This window comes from Centruroides vittatus, unplaced genomic scaffold (assembly GCF_030686945.1).
Source record: "Centruroides vittatus isolate TY-2023 unplaced genomic scaffold, ASM3068694v2 contig_273, whole genome shotgun sequence".
In the NCBI taxonomy this organism is placed as follows: domain Eukaryota; kingdom Metazoa; phylum Arthropoda; class Arachnida; order Scorpiones; family Buthidae; genus Centruroides; species Centruroides vittatus.
Window position 1 is genome coordinate 1,449,779 of NW_027121739.1, and position 16,208 is coordinate 1,465,986.

At 27.3% G+C, this 16,208-nt stretch overlaps 1 protein-coding gene across 4 annotated transcripts in view; it reads right to left on the minus strand.

The window, feature by feature from the left end:
* Positions 1–16,208, minus strand: part of LOC136971877 (transducin-like enhancer protein 4) — a 133,446-nt gene that overhangs the window by 90,382 nt on the left and 26,856 nt on the right. The window lies entirely within an intron of this gene.

Here is a 16,208-nt window from a genome sequence, read left to right on the forward strand (position 1 = left end):
TGTATCAGGTACTACTTCAACTTATCTAGCTTCTTATATTATTATCTCTTACATTGTGCAACTACATAATGAGTGGTTCTCAAAACTAGGAAGAGGCAGGCAGCAAGAGAGCAGATACACTCATATAATCAGTATATACTGAGGAATCAACATGGCAGTCCTTGTTATATCATCCAATCCATCCCAATTCCAATGTTTGTGCTAAATATTAAAAAAGAAATCTTATAAATTTGTACAGTGAGGTACATCAATGAAGATTGTTGAATTATTAGATTTTAATTTTAGTATTTTCATTAAAACGAAGCTACATTTATTAACTTTTAGTTGATTTCCTTGGAAAATATTACAATACAGATAGACTATTGTCAACCTGTCCAGAAATTTTGTTGTGGGTCTGCTTTCATACATACATACAAACATATTAATGTATCAAAAATAATATTCAAATTACTTATATAATTTTAACAGGAATTTATTGAGAATTTCATGCATAAATACAGTATGTTATACAGGCCAATTTCCAATAAAAATTCCTCAACAAGAAAACTTTTGGAATAATGAACAATTTTCTTGTGTTTGGATGAAATTACTTAGATTGTTTCATATACTGTACGTTGCCTGGTCAAGATGCCAGGAATGTAAAGTATTAAATTGGAGTTCTGAAAGTTTTTTAAAGTTCAAGTGCACCTTTTTGGTAACAAGTGACTTTGTCACATATTTGTCAATACATTCCTTTCACTAAGTAAATAGACTGGTTCATGCTATTGTGCATTTTTACAGACTGGCCAAGATTCATGTTAAGAAACTGTAAAAAATTGTATAAAATAAATTCCATTTTAGCAAAATCTATAATCCAGTAAAACAATTATCACATCATTCCCATGCTTGAAAACTGCTTACAGTAGAAGTTAGCTATTTCAGTAAAATTAATCTCAGTTCAGCTCATTTTAGTTTCAACATGTTTGGTTATACGGTGAGTGCAATTTGCAGTCTATGAACTTAGTGAAAATACTTTGTAATTTTTCTGTCGCCTGTATTTTTACTGTTATTGCAATTAATGGGAATTTGTAATATTTCAAAAATTTTTACACGAGTCGAGAACAATCTTTCATTGATCTAAGTGATTATTGTAAGAGTAACAATTATTATAAAAAAAAATAATCAATTAATAGTAAGAAATATTTTCAATGATTTATTAATATATTAGGTTTCTTTTTCAAGTTTTATGATGGGGCTCAGGCTTCTTTGGCCTAAGCATGACAGTGAGCACACTTTGTAACAAACTATTTGCTAATTGAAAAACAACACATAATGGTGCCAGAACAACAATATTGAAGTACACTATGTTTCAATAAGTAAGTCAGACTATGAAATGCATATGACTGAAATAGACTGCCTAGACATCTTGAAAGATAAATAGACATCTTGAAGATAATCTCTCTTTAATGCATATACAAGAAAGATTACATATAAATGAAACGGTGCATATTATAACTATTAGTAAATATGATTCAATAATGAACTACCTCTTTGTAACTTAACAAATTGGATGTTTACTTCTTTCAAGAGTACAAAATAAACAACAAACTTTTACCTAAGTATTTTCAGAGGATCTAACATATTTCACAAAAATTATTTAGAACACAAAACATATCATTCAATTCCAATTCCAAACCCATTAGAATTGAATGATAAGTTTTGTGTTCTAAACAATTTTGATGAAATATGTTTGATTCTCTGATGATGGGCTTGTCAGTCTGAAAATACTTAGGCTAAAAGTTTGTTGTATACATTACTCTCCTGAAATCAGTAAACGCATGTTGATTTAATATTTTTCAATAATGTAAGATAAAAATCTTCTCTCCCAAAATATTTCTTCTTGTTTATAATGAAAAAGATTTACTGAATTAATTATAATATATATTTTACATGTCTAAAATGAAGCTCTAAACTATATTTAAGATTTATATCATTCAAAATTAACAACATGATAACCTTGAAATATAAAAAAATCACTTCTGTATCTCTAGTGATGATCATATTCAATGTCTTTCTTCTTAAAGAAAAAAACCATTTAGTTGAATTTAATTAAACACAAACTGAGAATTGTCCAGAAAGTTTTTTCCATTAGATATTTAGCTACCATAACTTTTTCTCTAATCTGAAAGTTAGAACCAAACTTTAAGATTAGAGAAAAAGTTATGGTAGCTAAATATCTAACAGAAAACTTAGCATTAAACAGTTTAAAGAATTTAATTAAAACCATCCACACACTTATACATAAACAGATTATCGTCTAGGTATTTACTTCTTCAAATAATATAAAGACTCATTCGTATGAAATATTTTTATATATCTAATAAGGATAATAAAATTTTTAGGAAAAAAAAAATTATAAAATATATAAATTCAGGACTGAAAATTACACTTAATATAAAATTTATTACTTAATTTCATACTTTTAATAATTGGTAATTATTGCATAATAATGTCATGAGAACATAAATGCGAAAAGGTACTTTAAATTTACATATATTTTGATATTCACACTAGATATCAAACTCAGCTTTTACGTTGTTTCAAGGTCAACAATTTCCTTTGGGAAAGCAAAGTTACAAGATTCACTCATTCTCTATTCAATAACAAATTACTTGTAACCACATAAAACTAATAAATAATTCATTAAAAGTTATATATTTATAGTTCTATTGATTATTTATTTTGTTAAAATGAATAAAAATTCACAAATTGTTATGTAAATTTCATTATTGCAAAATAACATTTATGTTATTTTTTTAATTACAATAATTCTCTTCTCTGCAATGTTTCTTTTTAAGTGCTATTGTTAATGATTTTCCTGTATATTAAATAAATGTAATAATACAATACATATTCCTATTAGAGCAGCATTATAATAAGAATACATATTGTATTGCTACCCCATGTGTGAGTACATATATAAATATTGTATTTCCTTAATTAAACCCAGAAGAGTTTATTTTTAAAATGTATGTAAAAGTGTAAATATATCCTGGGGTTTATTTGAAGCCTAAGATTTTTTGAAACTGGTATTTACTCCCTTGCAAACAGGAGACAGTGGTTAAAAATTAAACCAAATATCTTAATTTCCCATACATTTTCCGAACTATCAAAACCATTTATAGACTGCATCTATAGGTTTACAGCTACAACATTTGAAATAATTAGTGTTTTCATAGTTAATTCAATGTCTACCAATTCAGTTATTAAGTTGTCATTCACGTCTGTTTCTATGTTATCATAGGCATCCTGATCTTGACTACCATCTTCTGGTTCAAACTTGCCCCCTCTTTCCAATTTGAATTTTGTGAATTACCATTCAGCTGATAAGCTTTCAACTTATGAACTCAATTGCAATTTTGTCAAGCTTAATATTTGGCAATACAGTGGTGCCTCGTATAACATATGCCTCGAATAACGGATGCTGCAAACAATGGACTTTCTGTTTGGCTGTTACGTGACTCGAGCAACGAACTGGCTGCGAACAATGGACTTTCCAGCATAACTGGTGACTGCTCCATGGGTGTGTTCTTTAATAGCAATTGCTCTGTGTCTCCACTACTACGGGAGTGCGCTGCTGTTCGTAGGCATCTAGAAACGACGGTAAAAGAAAGATGGCAGCGCCTGCACTATCGATAGTATCATGATGGAGGAATCTATAATTCTAAAATATGAGCTTTAAAAGGCAAAAGAAGGGTCCCAATTGTAAAATGTAACCATAAAATGAATTATTTGTTGAAAAAGCATTCAAAATAGCCTCGAAAAAAATTTGCAAAGACACTTACATCACCACGTGTGCTAACTCGCACTTTCACAACTTCTAAATTCTCATTCATAAAACCACATGATGGACCTGGAAACAAAACTATCTGAGCCATGGAGGATGCCATGTTGCTTTCCACTGTAAACTACTGCTACAAGGGGCCATTTTTGCTGTTTGACAGCGTATACTCCCACCAGAATTTAGGAACGCGTTCCGCAGGAATTTTTAAACAGATGTCGCTTGCGCAGAGTTACACGGAGGAATAAAAGAATGCACCCAATGTTCATTTTTTTATGATACAGTACGGATATTTTATGCTGCGAAATGAACTAGATGTTTTAACATGTATTTCTATGGGAAAATGCATTTCGTATAACAGACATTTCACTTAACAGACATGCACCTGGAACGAATTAAGTACGTAATATGAAGCACTACTGTATTTATAATCTTATTTCAAAAACTGTTTCCATGAACCTTGAAAGTGTTCTTCAATTCTAGACAATTTGAAGAGGTAGAATTTTAGTTAAACTCCTTACCTGTCACTAACACTCTAAATCTCTAAATCACATCATCCTATACAGTGCAATACATCAACATGTTTCCCATGCATTTCAACTCGCAGTTTATTTGAATCCTGGGGTTTAATCAAAGAAATGTAGTATGTATTTATATATGTACAGTACATATGTGTATATATATATATAATTTATACACAAATGAAGATTCAAAACATGCAATAATCTTCAAAATGAAATGGTTTCTAATCGAACTACATTATGCATTATTCACTTCTTCAAAATTTTCAATTTCTTTAAATTCTTCATTAAAAAAAAAAAGAAAGAAGAGATTCTGAAATTTAAGCAATTAAAGATGAAGTGAAAATCCCTAATGATTTTTGAAAAATTTATTTATAACTGTTTCTCATTGTCATCAAGCAAACATTTTCCTGAATTACTTTGAAGTATACTGAAAATCCTCTCCTTGTTCTATATTACTATAATTATTCTGTATATTTGATCATTAAATAATGTGATACACTGTACCTCCTCAATATAAAAATGCACTTTATAATCACTACTGTCTTAAGCTTGCTACACACCAGTATTCCTAAACATGTGGATGACAGAATTCAGTTTTTTCAACTACATGTTCAGGTATACTGGCAGATATGCTTATTCTGGTATACCTGTCAGGAATACTGTACATGTGTATGTGTAGCTGGCATTTGTAGTCCATAACAAAATTCATAAGCCACTAAAAGAGAACCACATGATACATTATACCAATAACAGACAATTTCAGGTTTATAGTTCAATGTCAATATACGGTAAGTACATTCATAAATAAAGTAAGTAATATCATCAAATAATAAATTAAAATTCTAAAATAACTTTTACTAAGTAGTTTTAGCATCATTCAATCAAATTAATAGAAATATAATTGAAATCCATATATAACAGTAAATATTTTAAAACACTGTTCGTTTACTTTTTTATTATTCATGGAAATGCAAACATTATCTAATACTAACAATTTTCATAGCTGTAATTTACAGTTTGCAAATACCCAACTTGAAGTAAAAAATAATGTTTTTTACTCTGAGTAGAATTGTTATTTACTATGAATTTTGAGCATTCTTGATGATGCTATCTGTCATCACCAAGAATGCTCAAAAATCAATCATCAACTCTAAGATCTGGTCAAGGAATGTCATAAAGCAAAGAAAAGACCAATCACAAGTAGCTTCAGAAAGAAGCTTCTGTTAAAATGCTCATTTTCCAGAAGAAATCTGGATGTCAAAATCTCAAATTAGAAGTCCAAGCAGGAAAATTTCAATATAAAAGAAAACTACATATTAACACATTAAGAGTTTTGTGTCTTTCACAACTCTCATAAAATTCTATTTTCAAAAAATATAAATTGATACATTCAGAAAGACCATTAAATTACTGTATACATATATTAAAAATTAAAATGACTTGTATCATAAATAATTAATCATTGTTAAAAACATAAAATGACTGGAATTTATTAGTAGATATTACAAAAATGAAAACCATGACTTTCAAAACTTGATAAATATATAAAATATTATTACATTAGAGAAAAAATACATGAGAATTCCCAATTATTTTTGACCTATAGATTACCCTTATAATTTCTAATATTTATTTATTTTTAGAATATATTCCTCAATAGATACATGAGCAACTCAATACTTTTGGATCCACAGACCCAAAAACACGTGGGATGGCATTCTGTAAAAAAAACTCAACGTGAATTGAATTATGAGAATTTTTCATCATAGGAAAATATCATAATAGAATTGTGGGCGCCCAGCAGGTAGGACTCTTTTTGTCGGCAAACAGGTCGGTGAGACCTGCCCACTAGTCTGAGGATGGCTGGTTTATGTTTACGGTTAATGGTCACGAGGGGTCGGGATTAATTTTGTCACGTTGAGTGGAAGAGGAGAGAGGGGTCGACAGTAAGGCGTATGCAATATATGAGTAAATGACACCATTAACAATGAAACAAAGATTTATTAACTAACAAAATTGGTGATTACAAACTCTAACATCGAGAATTTTTTTGACTTGGTTCTATAGCTTTCTAATACATGAAAGGGGGCCGAGACAGAGTTTACATTAATGGTTATCATACCTTTTTGAAGATTCCACAGAGGTTTGAATTCATCCCTGTTTAATGGCACAAAGGTATCCAAGGTTTCCACAAAAGTATAAAATCGCGACTGAGACACGGATCGCTGTTAGTAATAATATGAGGCTCAGAGATGCAGCGTTTGTAGACTCCCCTTAAAGTTCTTATGTCGTTGAACTGGAGGTTGGTAAGAGACTCCCCTGAAGGGGGGAAGAAGCGGCTTTTATAGCTTTGTGGTGGGAAAATACATCATGTGATGGATTGTTGTAGGAGGTAAAGATTATTGGAGCAGATGTGGAGGTTAAAGGTGTCCCCGGGACCAAAACAAAATGACGAAATTGGACATTAATTGTAAACTTTAAGTCTTGCAGTATGAGAATGAGTGCCTGGATGGGTGAATGTTTACATTCAAAAAGGAGGGGAAAAAAATTTTCCAGCAATGTTGTTTCCTTTTTGTTTCAAATTCTTTAGGCATCAGGAAGGGAAATAATTATGGAAAAATCGATAAAAATTCCAGATCTCACAGAATGTTACTCATAGTATAGAATATGGCATATATTCTTTACTTTCATACTATAAAAAAAAAGCACCACCAGTTTTCAAGTCTGAAAATTCAAAAACATTGGATACTCACAGTCTAATAAAACAGTGTTTTATTTTTTTCCATAGATACTGCTAGAGAATTCATCCTCATAAAATCACATATACTGTAAAATAATTGATGAAAAAGTTAATGTATTTTACTATAGGTAATGATACAATCTGTATTGCTCATGGTACAATGTATAAATCATACTGGTGCAAAATTAAAATTTCATAACTATACTTCAAATAAAAAATTATCATTAATCATGGAGAATTCATTATTTAATTAAACTGTAAGACAAAACTCTAATAGATTTTATAAAAAATGTTAAATATAATTTAATGAATGAATTAACTGAACAAGTTTAAAGATGTAAACAGTTTTAAAACTTTAATGTGCTATCTGTAAATCTGCAATACTTTATTATAATCAGCTTTTGTATAGAACCATAGGAGATAATCATTTTCTTCTGTAAACAAAATTTTTAAATAGCGTAATTATCTTATCAAACTTGTTTATTTACTAACTATGCACATACTGATTGCGTCTAAATGAAATTATCGTACATTTAAATACTGCAAATTTATTTATACATTTACATATCAATCTACCAATTTTTATATTTTCTATCTTGTTTGCTTCTTCTAAAAATCATTTAATTTAAAAAATATACTTTTTGATTTATTTTCAAATAATTTCTTTATATCAATTGGAATCTTATATATTCTGACAGTTTTTATTAATGTTTCAAACCAAAACTTCACTTTATTAAAAGAAAAATCATGCTTACTGTCTTAAAGTCTTCGTTTCTCATCAGTCGCTTAATCATGGTAGAAAGTCAAATCCTGAGGCTCTAAGAAACAAACAGCAATACTTTCAGAACAAGTTCACACAAATCATAGATAAAAATTATTTTTTATTTTTTGCAGAACTCACTATATGTTGAAATTAGTTTAAACACTTGAAAATAACGGCATACTTATTATATGTTTATCTACTATGAAAAAAAAAATCCAACTCACCGAGATGACGTTCTATAGTTGCTGTCCGCTTAACGTACATTCACTAAACAGTATTTTTTATAGACCGTATCTTGTACGTTAAGCAAGCGCTGACTGTATATTTAAATTACATATAACAAAAGCACAAAAAAAAATTTTGTATTAATGATCTGTGTAAACTTTAAATTGTAATTTGCCAACGCATTGCAGGAATATATCATGTCATTCTGTACTTCAATAATATAAGCTAATACAAGTAATAATCTGTCTGTTTTCATTCCCTTTAAATATGCATGACAGGTATGTTTATTTTGCTGAAATAATAAACACTTTTACATCACTTTGTTATCATTCAGATGTAAAAATGGCTTCAAACTGACAAAAGTATGCACTATCCTTACAAAATAAACTAATCTAAAATATTCTTAAGATTATAGACTTTTAAAGGAAATGAATAACAGATAAACTATCATCATTACTTGTTATACAGTCTGCACTAAGCAACTACACAGTATAATGCATACATAAGTAGACAACATATAATAAGATCGCCAACAAATTCAGATCCTCCAATAGCTCTTTTAAGCTGATTCAAATTGAATTTGTGAATATGTTTATGTAAATAACCCTCATATCAGACAAGAACTAAATAAGAAAAAGTATTTCTTTAACAATAACATTTTGAAATCATTCAGTTCTGCATCATCTGTGAGAACTATTAAACTTTCATATGTATTTCTTGTATTATTCATAATGAGTGTCATTTTCATTTTTCATTATATGCAATATTTCTTCATATATGTATATAGACTCAACTTCATAAGAGATTTTTCATGCATATTCAGAAGTAAATAGTAGAATGTATAAAAAAATTAATTGGAAGATATTAGCAATAAGGAATTTTATGGATCAAATTATTCTTATGAATATTCTGATGAAAAAATCAAACTTGTAGATGGAAATAATGATTTCATAGCAGTCATTTGCAATCTTTCTGAGCTAGTAATACAACAATGTTCTAGAGATGCCCTTATGTACAAATGAAACACTGATGACTTGCATTTTTTACATAACAAAATATACAAATAAAAAACAACACAAACAACTAGAATTTTTAGATTATTTCTGAAATTTTTATAGCTCATCAATTCGAAACTTGCAGAATACTGCAATATCATAGAGTTTATGTTTCTCGATCAGTGTTCTCATAGTGCACAAGTTGAGAAACAGTTCTAAAGCAAAAATAATACCAAAGAAAAATTAAATATTACAGATGAAAATTTAGCCCCAGTTCAGCTAATAGAACATGATACTTGTTGAATTGTTTCAAATATAGTATTTTAAATAGTGTATATTTATATATATTAAAAATATAACCCACAATGACAAACAGAACCAATAACCGGTGTAGTATGTTGTAATTTAATATGACCCACATGTTTCAAGGAGTTTCATAAGCAAAAAAATAATAATAATAATAATAAAACTAAATATAGTATGAGCTTTATTTTTACATCTGCAGAATTACTTAAAGTTCTCTTTTTAGGCAATTTTCAACACTTTCAACTGAACTGATTATCTCGTGATTAGAAGACCCTTGGTACAACTCTCTAATGAATTCTGCAATACATCTGTCAAGCCCATCAAATCTGCTGGTCTTTGAACCTGTGAAAACCTTGTGTATGAAAACTATATGGTTCAATTTATTGCTCAACTTGTTCCAGTGCTGCATGTTTGGTTCTGTTATTCTGAATTTCCATGCTGTCTCAAAATTACAGTAATTCTGAACAAATCTCAGAATGGTGCATTTGAAATTTGAGTTGAATGATTTTCTAATTCTCTTCGTTAGGTTGCAAAGATTTTAAGCCTCATTTTTCGACACAATTATATCTGCCATTCTTTTGTCTCTAAAAGCTACATAAAAGAAATATCACATTGGTAATGTATGAACAGAGTAGAATAGACCCCTATTGTCAAGGTGTTGTTATGATGCTATATATAAGGTCCTGCTAAACACAGATAAGAAAAAACTTGCTTGTTAGTAAACACTGCACAAACAACAAATATCCAGCAAGAAACAACTAAAATCTTGTTTCTTGCTGAATATTGACTATATATGTAGTGTTTATTTTACTTTGAGTTAACAGTGAGACCTTTTAAAAACGAACACTAATAGTTTTGATCCAGTTTAACAGGTCATCCTCAAGCATGGACAGTCAAAAGAACAAATTCTCAATGAGTGCCTTCAACTGTCCAAATCTGAGGATGGTCCATTAACTGGATTGAAAATGTTATCATCATATTTTTAAAAATCCCACTGTTGAAAGTGCATTAAATAATTTAGCTACAGGTAAGTTGCAACAATGGTTAGTACACCATTTTTACTTTAAGAAATAGAAATTTTGAAAAAAACATCATAATGCGATATTGATATAAGACACCAAAATTCTTCAAAATTCAATGTGGTATATTGATATCACATTGAATTTTGAAGAAACCCAAAATGGATAAAATCTATTTTGGGTTTCTTCAAAACTCTAAAATATTTAATGTGAAATAAAAAGCAATATCTGATAAAGCAAAGTTCTAAATGCACATAAAATGTAACTATAAAATAATACTTTTCAGATGAATCATTGTGCAAATAATAAAATATCAAATACTGATATATCATATGAAAAATTTGATAAGTAATATGAAACAGATAATGAAAAAGTTTGATAATACAAAGAACGACAATTCTTTCTATATATGCTTAAATATAACTTCAACGAGTGGGTGTTGGAATTTATAATCATATTAAAATTTAAAATCTTATTTAAACAAAGCAAATATTTTTTTAAAAATTAGATCAAAAATGTATAAAAATGAAACAACAACAACTTGCCATTCAACTTATCCAGACGACAGAATTTTAATTAGACATCATATTTAGATCATTGAATCTGATCTTTAAATGAAGGAAAATAGTGTAATTGTTTAATCATAATCACACAGTTTGTCTAGTTAAAGATAACTGTTAAAGTAAACAAAAGCATATGTAACAAATGTCCCTTATTAGATATTTGAAAACTGGTCATAACAGATAAAGGATAATTAGCACTTTGAACTTGTTTTAAAAGTTTATCGTTTTACGAAAACATTTAAGCAAATTTAAACTAAACATTAGAGTTCATTTAAATTCTTTGGCAATTAAGAAAAATATTGATTCTACAATTTTTACATCTACTTTTATAATGTTTTTAAATGTATTTTATGAACAGAAAAAATAAGTACAGAAAAACAGATAAAATCATAGTTTCCACTCTTATCTTTAAATATAACATATATACAGATATTTAAAAATTAATAAATTCGTTTTATTATTTTAAATTAAATAATGTATACTTTAAAGTTTACTTAATTAAACTATTAACCATTTTCTTATTAGATTATCTGAATGATTTAATCTAAATTTTTAACTTAAAACTTATATGCTATTTCAATTACTTTAATTTTCCTTAATTTAGTATTTTTCATATTTAGACTAGATATGATATCATGTCATTAAAAATTATACATATATATACATAAAAGGTGTATATAATATATCTTTTTATATATATAAAAGAAAAATTTCATAAAATTAAAAAATAAACATTTGTTTCTATTTATAAATCAGTAAATCTTACTTAAATATAAAGCACATTAACAAAATTCTGTGTCATCTTTTAAAAAGTAGACAGTTCTAAAATAACTTTCTTTAAATATGATTTTTTATTTATATTCAAAAAGAAAATCTCTTACTAATAACGCACATTCATTCTAATCATTGGCACAGTCAGTCTATTAATGTGGGATATACAGGCTTGAATCCAATCTAGACCCCATAATTTATCATGAACAGTAATGTCAGATATCTCTAACTCATCTACACTAGCTAACCCCACTGTGGGTCAGAACTATCTGTAACGGACAAAACTGTGACTATTTGCATAGCCTTTAGTGTACAGATACTTCATGTTAACTAATCAATCATTCTAATCATTGATTAAAGATAAAAGACAAATAATATGTTTAATTGTCAGAGATGTGAATTCTATTATAAATGACTAGAGAAAGTAGAGTTTGTTATGATTACCTGAATCAAACGTGTTTACCATTTTTTCTTTCAATCGTTAAATAGAACAAACAAATTCTTTCTTCTTTAGCCAAAGTTTATTAATTTATAAACTTTAAGTTATGTAGAAATTTTTAATTTAAATCATGAAACTTGCATCACACAATATAAATTAATATTCTTTATGATTTTTTAATAGGATTGAGTGCTATTCCGAGACTTTTGTATTATGACTATTTTAATGGATGCATTATTTACTGATTCAAAATTGTATTTATAACTTTACATTATAAAGATACTTATATAATTCCAGTTAAATTATCAAATTATTTTGTTTCCAGATCATTAAACAAGTGTTTTCGGCTGTTTGACCATCCATGAAAACTATTAGTCATCCATTATTTAACATAATGAAAGGTTCATGTTATTAAAAAAAAATAGATTGATTAATGAATAATACAAATATCTTCATTGTTAATTTCTTTTAAATAGAAATTCTTTGCATTTATGAAAAATTCTAAAAATAAAAACAAGCAAATAAATATTCATTTGAAAGCCCGACAAATATCAAAATAAAAGTTCCATGATCAAAATTACTCAGTTATAACTATTGACTAAAGCGAGAGAAGAAAACTAAAATTACTTTGAGACAATTAAATTAATTTCCTATTTAACAAAATTGAAATTTTATGTTCCTTATAAACATCCTAAAATATACAATATAATGAGACATTTAAAATATTGTTTGCTCATTACATTATTATTTGATATTATTCATTTGCATAATAAGTTGCAATATGCAAATGAAACCATCATAGTTGAGACCAGAATTCATAGAAACATTTGTTAAGAATAAATTTTAAAAACTAATTATTAAGGTAATGGCATTATAAGAATATATTAAAAGCCATGACAAAAGATATTTATATCGTATCAACATTAGGATGATTGTAAATAAATAAAAATCCTAAAACATAAATGATTTTTTAATAAATGCAATGTTTGGACCGAATAATGTTAGCCGGTGAGTGAATCCCAAGAGATCAAGTAGAGCAAGGAAGTAGAAGATAGATAAATGGAGTAACTTCCTAAGAAGAGCAAACAAGAAAGAAAATTAAACTGAAAATAATTAGTAGTTAGTTAATAACAGATGATAATATTTAATTGCTACTATTATTAAACATTACAAATTATTATTTATATAAAACTTCAATGATAACATTTTGACTAATTTTATAATATTTCTGTTAAAGCTGTTATTAATTAAAATATTTGCATTTACTTATTTAAAACTGATTTTTTTTCAAATAAAACGACAATTTTTTCTTATAATTAGTATTGTTTAATATTTATACATTGTTCCATACATTTTAAAAAGTATAAAATGCTTTGAAATGTTGAACAATTATTTTTTATCAAAGAAAATGCATTACAGACAGCCTGACTTTTGGATAGAGCAATGGAATTGAAGCTGGTAAAAATGGACCAACTCTGACTCCTGTATCTTTTATTACATACTTTATACTAAGCTCCTAACAAGAGTATTAACATCCTGTCTTGCATTATAGGAGCCTCCTGTAATGCGAGATCTTATTTTATGATGATTTCCCTATTTCATGATCTTTCTTTCTACATCATAATGCCAATCTGAGTTAATATAGCTGAACAACCACAGAATTACATACAAATTTATTTGGTTTCATGCAAATATAATCAATGCATATTTTAAATTATTATTTAGAGGCATAAGTTGAAGTCAAACTTTCAAAAATTCTGAGTTGGATTCAAAGGCTTGGAGTGCCAACTCTACAGACCTGCTTTTTGGATAACTCATTCTTTCATCCATGATACTTTGATATTCCTAAATTTATTTTTGTATGTCAAATTTGGACTTTTGTACATTATTAAAACTTTTAATAAAATATTGTAAATTTTGCTTTACATCAACTTGTTATTCAAGAAAACGAATATGCAAAATAGATCATAGTGAATGTCACATCACTATATTGTTAGTAGCATAGTAACATTAAAAAGGAATACTTTCTGAATTGAAATTTTTTGAAAAGTTCTACATAAATTTAAATATTACTTATCAAGTATATAATAAACTTTCTATAAAAACTAATTCATTTTTTAACTTTTTATTATTAATTCATTTGCAAATGCAAATGATATTAATGTAAATAATGAAAATGTTGTAATTTCAGGACCAAATTTAAGAAAAAAAACAAATATTAAATTAATTTACTGCAATAAATTCTTATTTTATTACATAATTTCTTAAATTTGCAATTAAAACATTAAACAGATAAATAAAGGAAGCTTGAACAATGCATCAAATGTGAATTATTATATAATTTTATAATTTACGACTTTTCCAAACTATTAAATTCTTAAAAGGAATGTTAAAAATGTTAATGAACATTTTCAGAAAATTTATATTAGTTGCATTATTAACTTGCCTGTTTAAAAAAATTTTAAGTAATAAATATATATACCAAATTTCATAAAATACCAATGAAGTTTTTAAATTAATGCATGCAAGTTTAGTATATAAGTTAATGCATACATAACAAATCAAACTTGGATTTGTTAAATGAGTTAGAAATATTGAAAACCATGAGAAAAGTTAACATTTTGAATTAAGTCAATAATTTGTATTGAAGAGCATGCAAAATGATACATGCAAAATAATCAAACCTAAAACATTATTTGTCAGGAATGGACCTGGCAATGCCAACAAGAAGTTTAAAATGCTATTCCTAAAGTCCATAGTAAATAAATGCTTAAGATTTAAGTGTTTCTCACATGTAGCAGCAATAACAGGCATGTCAATTCAGTATTTTTAAGTCTACTTCTCACAAGTAAACTTTTTATTTGATCACCCAGGATATCCTAAAAAGGTAAAATTAGTTCCTCAAAAGTATTAAATAAATTAAAATGTGAGACTCCTAGAAGAACATTTACTATCTTAAAAATTTAAATTATTGAGAGACATAAATCTGTATTAAAAAAATAAAAATATCCAATATTAATAACTTTAAATATTTGAACACATTCATTGAAGAATTTATCTTTCAATAAGATGAACTGATTAACTTACAATATATAAACACATTAAAAAATCTCTGTAAATGAAATTGAAGAGTATCATTTAAGCCATTAATAGTACTTGATGACAACATCCTGCAGAAAATTGTACTTCCTTAGTTATCAACTTTATCATTAGTGAGTTCATATAGGCCTATATAGCTGTAACACAAATAATAAATCTACCACAATTTAAGCTTTCGGTTATTTAAATAAATTTTCACAATAATCTACAATGCAGCATTTTAAAAAGTTTGTTAAAAGTAATATCATCAACATCATTTTAACATTTACTAAATTAAATAATTAAAAATTTATGGAGTGATGCTAGTTATTTCACATTAAAAATTTTTCCAAAAACTTTGTTTCTTAGAAACAAATTTCAGCTGAAAACACAGTTGCTAATATTTTCAAGTAACATTGAACTTATCTTAAGAGATACAAAACATTTCAAAGACCTCTCACTGACTTGATAATTAAAATTTCCTTTACTTTTGTACAAAGTAGTTTGATAGTATATTGAAAAAATATAATCAATGTTAAATATCATAAATTTTATAATAGTATAACAATAGCTTTCATAGTATAAAAGTATTATTTTATACTATGGAAGCTGCTGTTATATTTTTATTGACATAATTCATGTCTTTTCCAAAATCACATAAAACTTGTTTCTGTTTTAATTTATGTATTCAAAGCCAGTTATAAAACTATATTTGTTGTATTTGCTTTAAATAATCATCTTTATCTGTATGAAAAACAGTTATTTATAAAAGGTTTATTTAATTCCACATGAATTCATGGTGTACCATTTAAAGGTAAAAACTACAAAGAAATTTTTGTTTTTTGTGGATTGGCTCTCCGGGGATCTATATGGCATTGTTCGGAATTGCCTTGCAAAACACCCTACTTGGGTTTCTGACAGTGGCAAGTCTTGACCATTTCTTTGGATGGTGCATCAAATCACCC